Source organism: Rhinoderma darwinii, chromosome 11, assembly GCF_050947455.1.
Source record: "Rhinoderma darwinii isolate aRhiDar2 chromosome 11, aRhiDar2.hap1, whole genome shotgun sequence".
Taxonomy (NCBI): Eukaryota; Metazoa; Chordata; class Amphibia; order Anura; family Rhinodermatidae; genus Rhinoderma; species Rhinoderma darwinii.
The window spans coordinates 12,289,342-12,301,652 of NC_134697.1; the positions used below are offsets into that span (position 1 = coordinate 12,289,342).

The following is a 12,311-nucleotide window of genomic DNA, read 5'->3' on the forward strand; positions in this document are numbered from 1 at the left end:
GGGGTCTGGTCTGGGGTGTGTGTATATATTTAGGGGGTCTGCTCTGGGGTCTGTAAAGGCTGATCTGAGGTCTGTGTTCATTTTGGGATGTGGTGTTACATCACAGACTGGTAATTAACCTTCCTGTATTTTTTAACTTTGACATTCTTGATTATGAGATAATTTCTCGGCGGGAGATCATCACTTCCATACCCCCAAAGTCTGCACAACTGTAAAATAAACAGTTTGTCAATAAAGATAATTTGCGGCAAAAAAAAATGGCGGATAAAAAAAAAGCCGCCCATGTCCACCAAGCAGTAGGCGGGGCTTAGACTTGCGGAATCCTCAGACTGCAGACGTCGCGTTGATGACGTCACCGGCTGGCTGAAGCGGCAGACATCTTGGATGTGGGCAGGCAGACTTTTCGAGCTTGTTAGCTTTTCCCTTTCACTGTCAAACGGACCGCTGGACATCATCCTTAGCTATCTGATATAGTTTTTTCAAGTTCTTATGGAGTTTTCCTATCTCTTAGACGCTTGCGAGCTGAAAAAGATGCCCTCACATAAGATGGCCTCCGCAGATGTCAGAGCGCCAGGAAACGTCGGGGACGCGCTGCTCGTGGACGCGCCTCCCCCCTCCCCTGAGGGGACCGGAAGCGGAAGCGGCGACAGGAGCTGGGGGACCCGGAGGCTGAGAGGGAGCGAGGTGATAACGTGTGAGGTAATTGTGGATAAATATCGAGATGTGACGTCATGTTAGTTTGTATATTCTCTCAGTCCGGCTCTAGATGGTGTCATAAACTCGCAGCCCCCCACTGTGCCCCCACTATGCTGATGTGGATAATCTTGTCTGTGTTATGAATAGCTCTGTCCCTCCTAGTTGCCCCTCTGACCCCATGCCCAGGTTTCTGTCTTCCTCATACCCACAGGCTTTTTATAGCGCCCCCTCGCGTGTGTCCAGGGCGTTACCATTGCTTTCATCTCGCTGTGGCTGGACAGACTGGTGAACTACAAGTCCCAGCAATGTACCCTATTCTGTACATTGTATTCCTGGACTTTGCAGGTTCTTCGTTCCATACATTACACCTGCACATAGCCGCCGGTACTCCCATCATCTGGATGTAAACATTGCTACCTATAGGACTGTCCATCGCCAGTATGGCCGCTCGTGTCCATTATAAACCGTTTCTTAACTATCCAATATAATTTATTTCAAATGCTAACCATTTTCAAGATCTCTGCTTGCTACCAGCAAATTAGAACATTCTTGTTTACACCTGGAGGCTAAAAATCTGTTCACAGCTGAGCATTTGTTACAATTGTATCCAGTCTAGACAATCCTCTCTGGACTGCACAGCCTGGACTCCAGACTGATATACCCAGCACTGATACATTGTAACAAATTGTCAGGAGACTAAACAGACTGCCGCTTTGCGTTTACCCTCACAGAGGATTGTCTAGACCGGATACAGTAACAAACCCTCAGCTGTGGGAAGTATTAGAAATGTAGAGATTTTAGCCACTTTGTGTCAACACAAGCCTTCCCATTCACTGACCGCAAGCTGAGATCTAATAGATAGGGAGAAATGAAAATTATATTAGAACGTTTTTGAACTTTTTATTTAGACAATGACTTTGTTTTGTCTAATCTTCCGAACCGAATATCCTCCTGGTGGTTTCTGGGAATGTAATAATAACGCAGGAATAGGAATGAAAATGAGCAACTTAATGTACTAGAGAAATTGAAAAAATGTGGTTGCAAGTATATTATAAGGGTATAGTATAAGGGTATAGTATAAGGGTATAGTATAAGGGCATAGTATAAGGGCATAGTATAAGGGCATAGTATAAGGGCATAGTATAAGGGCATAGTATAAGGGCATAGTATAAGGGCATAGTATAAGGGCATAGTATAAGGGCATAGTATAAGGGCATAGTATAAGGGCATAGTATAAGGGCATAGTATAAGGGCATAGTATAAGGGTATAGTATAAGGGTATAGTATAAGGGCATAGTATAAGGGCATAGTATAAGGGTATAGTATAAGGGCATAGTATAAGGGCATAGTATAAGGGCATAGTATAAGGGCATAGTATAAGGGCATAGTATAAGGGTATAGTATAAGGGTATAGTATAAGGGCATAGTATAAGGGTATAGTATAAGGGTATAGTATAAGGGCATAGTATAAGGGCATAGTATAAGGGCATAGTATAAGGGCATAGTATAAGGGCATAGTATAAGGGCATAGTATAAGGGCATAGTATAAGGGCATAGTATAAGGGCATAGTATAAGGGCATAGTATAAGGGCATAGTATAAGGGTATAGTATAAAGGTATATTATAAGGGTCGATTATATGTGACCACATCCAGTTGCTGTATCCGCTTCCATTGCAGTCACATGACTATAGGTGACTGGTTGGGTTTTATGTTGTCTAAATCTGGCCCAGTAACATCGGGGGCTCTAAAATACATCCATGTGAAACTGGCTTTGTGTAGGGTCAGTCCCGCTGTGATTTGATATGTTATTTATAATTCTGTCAGTCATTTCTCACTTGATCCTTCGCATCCGGCTGCGAATTGCATTATTTTTTTTTTTTATATCAAAGTGTCAGTGTGTAGTCTGTACTCAGGAGCAACTGACGACAGCAAATCTGAACCTAGCGGTTTTTGTGCCACGGACCGCCTGCACTCGATGCGTATTACGTGCAGAATTTCCTGCAGGAAATCACCAGCAAAATACAGCGCCAGCAACGTAAATGAGCTTGCAAGTTATTTTTTTTCTGCACGTTGCAGCATTTTTCCGCCCGTATATTGACCTGCGGTGCAGATTTTGAAATCCGTAGCGTGTCAATTTATCCCGCGTTTACTTCCCAGACTTGTATCTGACCAATTTATAAAAACACACCTAAATACGCATCATAAAATCTGCACCTTTTTCCACGTCAAAATTTATAATCTTCACAAAAAAATGGTTAAAAAAACCTCAGATAGTTGATCGAGTTGTATCTTCTTTCAACCTTATCAAGTCCAACCTATAATCCTGCCGAAAACCTCTGTGAGGCGGAAGTCAATTGCCTCATATAAGGAGGGAAAAACTCTCCGTCATTATTATATATATTACTATTATATATATTACTGTATCATTAGGTCCTGAAGACTTTTTTTTATTTTCCAAACTTGGCAACTTAATTTGGGGGACGTGCTCTTCTAAGGTTGGGTTCTCACGGGTTGGATATGCTGCGTAAAAGTACACCGTATCCTACCTAGAACCCGCAGCGAATTCCGCCAGAAAAACCGCACCAAATTGTGGTTCCGTTTTTCGGGCGGAAACCAGCGCTTGAAAAAAAAAAAAGTTCATACTTACCCCCAGCCGTAGTCATAAAGACGCGCCCCTCCGATATCCATGCAGTCCGGTCTCCTGGGATTACACCGCAGCCTATGTGACCGCTGCAGCCTGTGATTGGCTGCAGCAGTCACATGGGATGAGGAAGTGGATGAGTGCAGTGGAACGCGTCATTATAACAACGGCCGGGGGTAAGTATTACCACCCTATTGAAATAAATGGGGAAAACCCGCAACAGAAAAGCAACGAATATGCAGCATAAATTGACATGCTGCGGATTTAAATTCCGTTTTGCTGCTCCTGTAAATGCTGCAGAATTTTCGCACAGAATTCCGTTCTGAAATACCGCAGCGTTGGGCTCCGGCCTAATACTACAGCGGTTTGTTTATTGCATTTACAATATCCGGAAATACTAATGTCTGTAGTGACAGAAAACTTGTGCCTGACAAATGGGAATCTGTCCCGGTGGTCAGAACAGATAGTGTTTATCCAGACATGGCGGACAATTTCCGCCACGTCTGGACGCACTCTTTGGCTCTGGTCACATAAACGGGACTATTTCGTCTGGAGTATTCCCCGACATATTTCTACGCAGTGATTTTATTCTGACACCTGTCGATGCCATATGGGCACCCTTTTGAGTAAATAGGGCACAATTGATGAGTTCAGCGCGTGTGGCCGGAGGTTTTCAGGCAGATACGCAGAACCTAGTGCAGACACAACATGTGAACAGTGTCTTACCGGACCTTCAAGAATATTCTGCGTAAGGCCTTGTTCACACGGCGTGTGTTCAACGCGTTTTACGTGCCCAAAAATGCATGCTTTAAGCTTCCCATTGACCTCAATAGTAGTGCATACAAGGCTTTTTTTTTACACGCGCGTTTAAAAAACGCATCACGTAAAACAGAAGCGTCAGGTCGATTCTTGGCGCCAAAAACGCGCCTACTTCCCATAGTCAATGGGAGTCCTAATTATGCGCCAAAAAAAGCCCCAAAAATGCCTGTATTTTCAAAAGTGCTTTACAAAAATGTTAGCGTTTTTGACCCTTTTTTTTTTTTTTTTTTTTGAGCGCCGTGTGAACAAGGCTTAACGGTTATCACTGATTCTGTAATGTTTAATCCCAACCGGCCGAGAATTCTCACCCAGCGCCGGGGCAGACGATCAATTGCTGTGATTTGTGTTCACATTTTTGATCATCGCAGCTAAATATCTGTGGCTGCGTGACAACCAATATGGCTGCCATTGCTCCGTCCACACAAGGGTTGCGCCCAGCTTTCCCCACACCTGCCTAGTTGTACGGAAATATTGGCATATGGGATGTTTTACTAGGCACATTTGCCTTTTATTAGTATGGGAAAGTGCCAAGATCTGTGGGAGCCGTAATGTCAGTCGCTGAATTTTTAATCATTTCACAGAAAAAGCGACTCAAGGACTTATATTTACTAGGAATTTTCCTTCTTTATTGTACGGGGAAATGGAAGAGGCTGCGTTCACACGCTTAACAAAAACGTCTGAAAATACGGAGCTGTTTTCAAGGGAAAACCGCTCCTGATTATCAGATGTTTTTTAAGCAAACCCACGTTTTTTATGGCCGTCTCAAAAATGTCTCAAGAAGTGACCTGCACTTCTTTTTTGCGGGCGTTTTTTTACGCTTCCGTTTTTCAAAACGGCCGTGTAAAAAAAAAATGGCCCGTCAATTCCGATTTTACGGCCCGAAAATAAGCCGTGTGAACATACCCTTATACAGCTAATAGCGCACACGGTCCCTCACCGGTCCTCTGGGTAGTAATGTCGCATCCATTGAGAGTGAGACATCACATGATCACGGCATAGTCGCACCATCATTGACCGCCATGGTCATGTGACATGATGCCTCCATGGAGAAGGCATCACTGCGCTGACGAGTCTTTTTCACGACCTGTGAATATTAAAAGATTTTTTTATTTCCGTACATCCAGAACAGATTTTTCCGAAATGCACACAGATCTAAAAAAAAAAAACAACAAAGTTTTAAGGCCCTGTTCACACTGAGCTTTTTGCAGGCAGAAAAAAAATTCTCTGCCTCCCATTGATGTCAAAGCGAGGTCAGAGACTGAAACGCCTGAAGAAAGAGCGTGTCGCTTTTTTTTCCCCCCCCACAAGCGTTTTTTTCAGTTCGTGGGAAAAACGCCTCCGCCTACCATTAAAATCAATGGAAGGCAATTTTGGCGGTTTCCAGTGTAGTTTCCGCCTCAAAAACAGCGCCAAAGAACTCGGTGTGAAATAGGCTTAAAGGTGGATTCACATGCGACATTTTTTAGAAAAATGTAATTTTTTTTTGTGGACTTTTTTTCTGTTGCTTATTGCAGCAAAAAATGCTGCCGCCTATATCTTGAAGTCAATAGGATAATGTTCAATGCACTACAAGCGGTTTGTCTGTTCTCGGCAACGCTGGTTTTGGCGTTTTTTTGTTTGTTTTTTTCTCATTTAGTGGAACTCCATTTTTTTGGGGCATTTTTCTGAACAAATCATGTCATACATCACATGATCCGCAATGTGGAAAACGTCACCTGAAAAAATGCAGGTAGTAAACTTACACTATTTGCAAAAAAACGCACGTACCGTTTTACTAAAACACTTTATTTTCTTAAGACTTTTTTTTTGGGCCAAAAAAACACCACACACAAAGTTTTAGTGAAGGAAGATTTAGGCCGCATGCACACGACCGTAGTGGTGTGCACGTGCTGTGATTTGCGGTTCGGACAGCCGCGGAGTGCCGTCCGCAAATCTCGGGCCGTGTGCATTCATTTCGATGAGCCTGGACCGCAAAACACGGCCGTAATAAGACATGTCCTATCTTTCTGCGGCCCAGGCTACCATGGAAGCCACGGTCGTGTGCATGGGCCCATTGAAATGAGTGGGGTCGCAAAAATACATTCGTGTTCGTGTATGTTCACATGCAGAGTTTTCAGGTGTATTCCCGGGCATAAACGCCTCGAAATACGTCTAAAAAGGGAACCCTGACTGAAACAATCGGAAACCATCGTTTTTGTTGGTTTCTGTTTTTCACCGTTGTGTAAGGGTTCCGTCGTTTTGATGGAATGAATAGCGCAGTCGACAACGGTATGGATAAAAGCAACGGAACCCTTACACAATGGTGATAGACGGAAACCATTTTCACCGAATCCGTCACCATTGAAATCAATGGTGATGCAAACGGAAACCTATGGGCTCCATTCATGGGTTCCCCTGACGGAAATCCCCAACGGAACACATGAGTGGAGTCCCAATGCAGATGTGAACGCAGCCTAATACTGGCTTAATACTACAAGTGTGCCAGCAGTTCACAGTATTGAGCAGTAAAGGGAATGAAGGGTAAGCAGCACTCGCATGAGTGTCGCAGCCCCTCCAAACAGCTGATCGGCGGGGCGCCAAGAGTCGGACCCCCACTGTATAATTTTTACAACGTTCACCCTGTAGTAAAAACTACTTGTTATCTTTATTCTGCCGGTCAATTCGATCACGGCGGTACCACATTGATAAGGTGCCGCTTCCCTGATTCTATCCCTTTTTGTTTAACCCCCAGAGATGCCGCAGTCAAAAGCAACTGTTGCATTTAAGGGGTTAAACAAGAGGGATCCCTACTCGTTGCAGTAAAGTGTTGGCTGTAACATACAGGCGACACGCTCAACTTATAGAGCAGGCTCCGTCCATTATCCTGCTCCATACTCCCTCCCCCCCCCCCCCCCCCACAGCCTATGCCGTATATGCACGGCTGATTTTGGGACGGACTAAAATTCTATTAATGTTGTTGTTTGGGAGGATTGGAAAAAAAAAAATGTACTAGGAATTGTTACGCTTGTTATACCAAATATGAAGCTTTCCCCTTAACAAACCCCAGTCACTCGCAGCGTAAAACATCTGCTGCGTATTGTAGGCGTGCGCTATCTGTCACGGAAATGCAAGGAACGGAAATCCACAGCGAACACCCGCACTGAAATTAAAGGGGAACTTAAACGTTCAACAAACTTCTGACGTGTCATAGTGAAATGTCAGAAGTTTGGATTGGTGGAAGTCCGAGCACTGAGACCCCCACTGATCGCTAAAACGAAGCGGCAGAATCAATCCTGTGAGCGCTGAGCCGCTTCGTTTCTATTTGGCTTTTTCTAGAAATCGATGTAGCGGTGTACTGACCCAATAGGAAGTCTATGAGCCCGTACTCCGATACATTGGCTTTCCGGAAAAAGCCGAACAGAAACGAATCAGCTGAGCGATCACACGGGTGCTTCTGCTGCTTTGTTTTATCGATTGATGGGGGGTCTCGTTGCCCGAACCCCCACCAATCCAAACTTCTGACATGTCACCGTGACATGTCAGAAGTTTGTTTAGTTGCCCTTCAACAATGAAATATTTTCATATTTCATTGCAGATTTCTGTACGGATTTTTAGGCCGGCTTAACAGCGTAATTTTAGTACGTGATATGTAATTCTAGCCATCGGCGCCCTGTGATCACGTCAGATCGCTGGCCGCAGTGGTGACTTCCCGTCCGTAGTGATGTCACCGATGACCTGCTGTGTCATTAATGTGGATGCAGGTCACAAGAAAGAATCGTAGGATCGTGAATTGGGAAATTGTCGACCACTTTTTGCTGCAGGATAATGTGCAGTAACATCGAAGTCAACCGGAGGCCGTGTGATACGCTCTGTGCAGCGGCTCTCAACCCGGGCTAATAGGGGGAGGGCGAGGCCACATCTACGGGGCGCGCTGCATGGGATACCAGTCACACGTCTCCTCCTTATGCCGCCACATGGCAGATGTACATATATGTGCCAGCCTATAATAAATGTGACATATAAAAAGAGTAGAAACTCTCACAATTCTGCCACGTGTAATTTATCTAATCTGGATTCTGCCACTTTTGGGATTATGTGATAAATGTGCCCCAAAGAGTCTTTCCTGCTCTGTCTGCACACGTCTTCTATTCCTTCCTTGTTCTTCTCTAGGAATGTTTTCTTAGTATTAGGGAGGGTCTTGTCATCACATCGGTCTCGGTATGTTTATAGGATAATTACATGGTAAATTGCCAGAAAGTGCAGAAAAGAACATATAGAATTATTTAAAAAAAATATCCGACTTAAAAAACCATAGACCGGAATCAATACCGTAGTCGACTGCGCTATTGATTACATCAAAACAACAGAAGCCTGTCACAACGGGGATAAACGGAAACCATTTGCGACGTTTCCATCACCATTGAGGTCAATGGTGAGGGAAACGGAAGCTAAGGTTTCAGTTTGCCTTTCCATTGAGGGGTTAACCTGTTGGAAACCTCTGACGGAGCCCCTAAACGGAAAGTCAACGCTGGTGTGAACAGGCCCTAAGGCTACGTTCACACTAGCATTACTTTACGTTCTCCTCTCTCCCGTCAGAGGAAGAGTTTCAGTTGCTTTCCGTTTGTCTCTGTTCGCTAGGTTTCCGTTATTACTGACCGAAGCAAAAGTGCAGTCTGCAGAACTTTTTTTTTTTTCGTGAAAAAAACCGGAAGCCTAGCGAACGGAGACAAACGGAATGCAACTGAAACAAAAGAATTACCATTGAAATCAATAGTAATTCTAACGGAACCTTTGCTTTTTGTTTAATCTTTCGATCCGCTCTTCCTCTGACGGAAAAGCGGTGAACGTATAGTAACGCCAGTGTGAACGAAGCCTAAGATAGACGTATCTTATGTTTGGTTTCCCAGTGGTTGGGCTTCTCTAAAATGGCCGCTCGGTTGCAGCGACAGAGCAGAAGGAACAAATTGCCCTTGTTTTGGTTCCCCTGTGTCGTATGGAATAAATTACAGCGGTGACTTTCCTCCAGACAGACGTCTCCTGTTACACCCAGATGCATTTTTGTCTAACCTGGGAAAATATCTGCAGCAAATCCTCCACAGCCGTCTGAGCGGAGGCCTCCTGCAAGTCACAGCCGCCTGATGTGTTTCTCATTTGAAGCTTCTCTTTTTCTTGGCATCTGACTGGACTTGGAGTCTCTTCCAGCTTAGACCGAACACTGGATAAACTTCTACAGTCGGGGCAAAGATATTAAAGGGAACCCGTCACCAGCATTTCACCTATTAAACCAGCAATACCTGGTGGAAGTGGGGGAAAAATCATTTTATGTAACCTAGCATTATTGTCGGCTCTGTACCTTTTAGTGTTCTCGTGCCGTATGCTAATGAGCATAAAAGTCATATCTTCATTCGTCAAGCCTTTCTGAGTTAACCCCGCCTCCTTACTTTTGATTGACAGCTTCTCGTCTCCCCCTTGCACACATGAAATCCCGCGATTGCGCATCAATGTTTTGGTGCGTGCGCGGGACATCATAGCGGCGGATGCACAGTAACTAGAGGTGAGGCCCGGACGAAGCAGGGAAGGGTGTCGGACCATATATGACAGGCGCATGCGCGCTATCTCTGATGAGATTTCGGTATTCAGGGTGGCCCACTTTTTGGCGGTGGGCGAGCATAAGATGAAGAAAAACTAACACGACTGCCGGATTGTTACCGTAAAATGTGCAAAATGTTTTACAGTCGGACGAGGGGTTTAGGAGAGGGGATAACGGCAATGCACTTTTGACAGCAGCGGCCAGCGAGGGGGGAGTAGAGTTCAATAGGTGAACTGCTGGTGACAGGTTCCCTTTAAGGATCTGTATATCTGTGTAACCCTGGCCTGCATTGTACATTGGTGCAATTGGCGTCTGCAATTAAAGGAAAACACCACTTTTTACAACATTTGACTGACAAAATCTTTCTGAAATGTTGAGTAACTTTGTAAATACTTTAGTTTATTTATTTTGTACCGATCTTGAGTTTTCTTCTACATTTACGGCTAAAGCTACAAGTCAGAATTCTGCTGGTTTAAAGAGACTCTGTCACCACATTATAAGTGCCCTGTCTCCTACATAAGAAGATCGGCGCTATAATGTAGGTGACAGCAGTGCTTTTTATTTAGAAAAACGATCTATTTTCACCACTTTATTAGCGATTTTATATTTATGCTAATGAGTTGCTTAATGCCCAAGTGGGCGTATTTTAACTTTAGACCAAGTGGGCGTTGTACAGAGGAGTGTATGACACTGACCAATCAGCCTCATGCACTCCTCTCCATTCATTTACTCAGCGCATAGGGATCCTGCTAGATCCTTATGTGCGGTCTTATACTAACACATTAACAATACTGAAGTGGCTAGACAGTGAATAAACATCCCACGGGATGTCTATTCACAATCTCTGCACTTCGTTACTCTGTCTGTGGTAGTTAAAGCAGAGCAAAGCGTAATCTCGCGAGATTACGCTGTAGATGACAGGTTACAACGAGATTACGCTTTGCTCTGCTGTAACTACCACAGAAACAGTAACGAAGTGCAGAGATTGTGAATAGACATCCCGTGGAATGTCTATTCACTGTCTAAACACTTCAGTATCGTTAATGTGTCAGTATAAGACAGCACATAGTGATCTAGCAGGATCCCTATGCGCTGACTAAATGAATGGAGAGGAGTGCATGATGCTGATTGGTCAGCGTCATGCACTCCTCTGTACAACGCCCACTTGGTCTAAAGTAAAAATACGCCCACTTGGGCATTAAGCAACTCATTAGCATAAATATAAAATCGCTAATAAAGTGGTGAAAACAGATCGTTTTATTAAATAAAAAGCATTACTGTCACCTACATTATAGCGCCGATCTCCTTATGTAGGAGATAGGCCACTTATAATGTGGTGACAGAGACTCTTTAAAGTTACCAAAGAGCAGTGCATTCTGGGAGCTCACATAACCGTTTCATTGTTAGAGCTCATCTGTTAGGTCACATGACTGGCTGTGGGTGGAGCTAAACCTCTGTCATTTGCCACCAGCTGGTGTTTTGAGAGTGACTGAATAGAGAAAAAGACCTAAAATAACTCAATCAGTGCAAAAAAAGGAAAGCAAAGAATTTGCAAAGTTACTCAACTCTTTCTGAAGATCGAATCGGTAAAAGGCTGTCGAAAGTGGAATTACATTATAAAGGGGTCGTTTTAACTGGACTTACCCCTTGTCAAAAGCAATCTGCCCTGGTGCTCCGCTGTTCTCACGGTGGTATGCTATTCCTGACTGCATTAAGTGCTCCAGAGCAGGAGCTGGTCTTTGCAGCAACCTTTTGTGTTCCAATAGGAGGGGGGGGGGGGGGGTTAGGGTTCCCGACCAGACGCGCAGCCCCTTTATAAAGTCTTTAGGCCTCTCCCCTTTTGTCTCATTTTTTTTTAGCGCTAGTGATGATTGTTATTACCGGTAATTGAAAACGGATCCTTCAGATTATGGTGTCTGTACACTGCCCTATGGACGTTACAGCTTTTACTATTCGGGCGTAATTGTTTTCAGTGCGGAAAGGAACTCCCGATATAAATTCGGCGTCTTTAAATATTTATCGTTCTATAAAGATGACAAGAAATGTGAAAGCAGAATCCTTTATTTGAAGCAATCTAACATTTAGCGCTCTGTGGCGGAGTAAATAATGGATGGCGCTGATGTGAAGGATAATGTCACGCAAGTGATTAAAGCGACGACTTTAACTGCGGCGCTTTACTGCTTAATAATACATGAAGACTTGTAACGCGCTCACCGTCGCTCAGCCTCCACATTTCTGTTTGGCAGTGAAAATAGCATTAAAACGGGGGAGTTTGTCACTTGGTATTTTTCGTATTGTTTTTCTACTGCGCCAAAGTTCATTCTGTCAGACTCTATTCAGAGTCTCTGCCTTAGGAGTTATAGTATTTGGTCCATCAGGGGCATTATGGAGGCACTCAGACTCCGGGCAGCGGACATTTTTTAGAGGAATATTTAGCACAGTGCTGAAATAAGACTGATTGGGGTCCGACCACTGGGACCTCCACCGATCAGCATAATGAAGGGACCACAGCTCGTTTATACTGTGTCTGGTACTGCAGCTCAGCCCCGTTCACTTCACTACATAAGTATAGACCCTTTGTAATA

The 12,311-nt window shown here is 44.2% G+C and overlaps 1 protein-coding gene across 7 annotated transcripts in view; it reads left to right on the plus strand.

The window, feature by feature from the left end:
* Positions 1–586: 586 nt before the first annotated feature.
* ZNF384 (zinc finger protein 384) overlaps positions 587–12,311 on the plus strand; it is a 32,085-nt gene continuing 20,360 nt past the window's right edge. For 2 of the 7 annotated variants that reach the window (XM_075842967.1, XM_075842969.1), the window contains exon 1: positions 589–699. The gene's annotated coding sequence lies outside the window, so the exon portion shown is untranslated. Of the gene's footprint in view, positions 700–12,311 lie in introns of all 7 variants that reach the window. The other 5 variants (XM_075842970.1, XM_075842971.1, XM_075842965.1 and 2 more) reach the window with 4 other exon arrangements.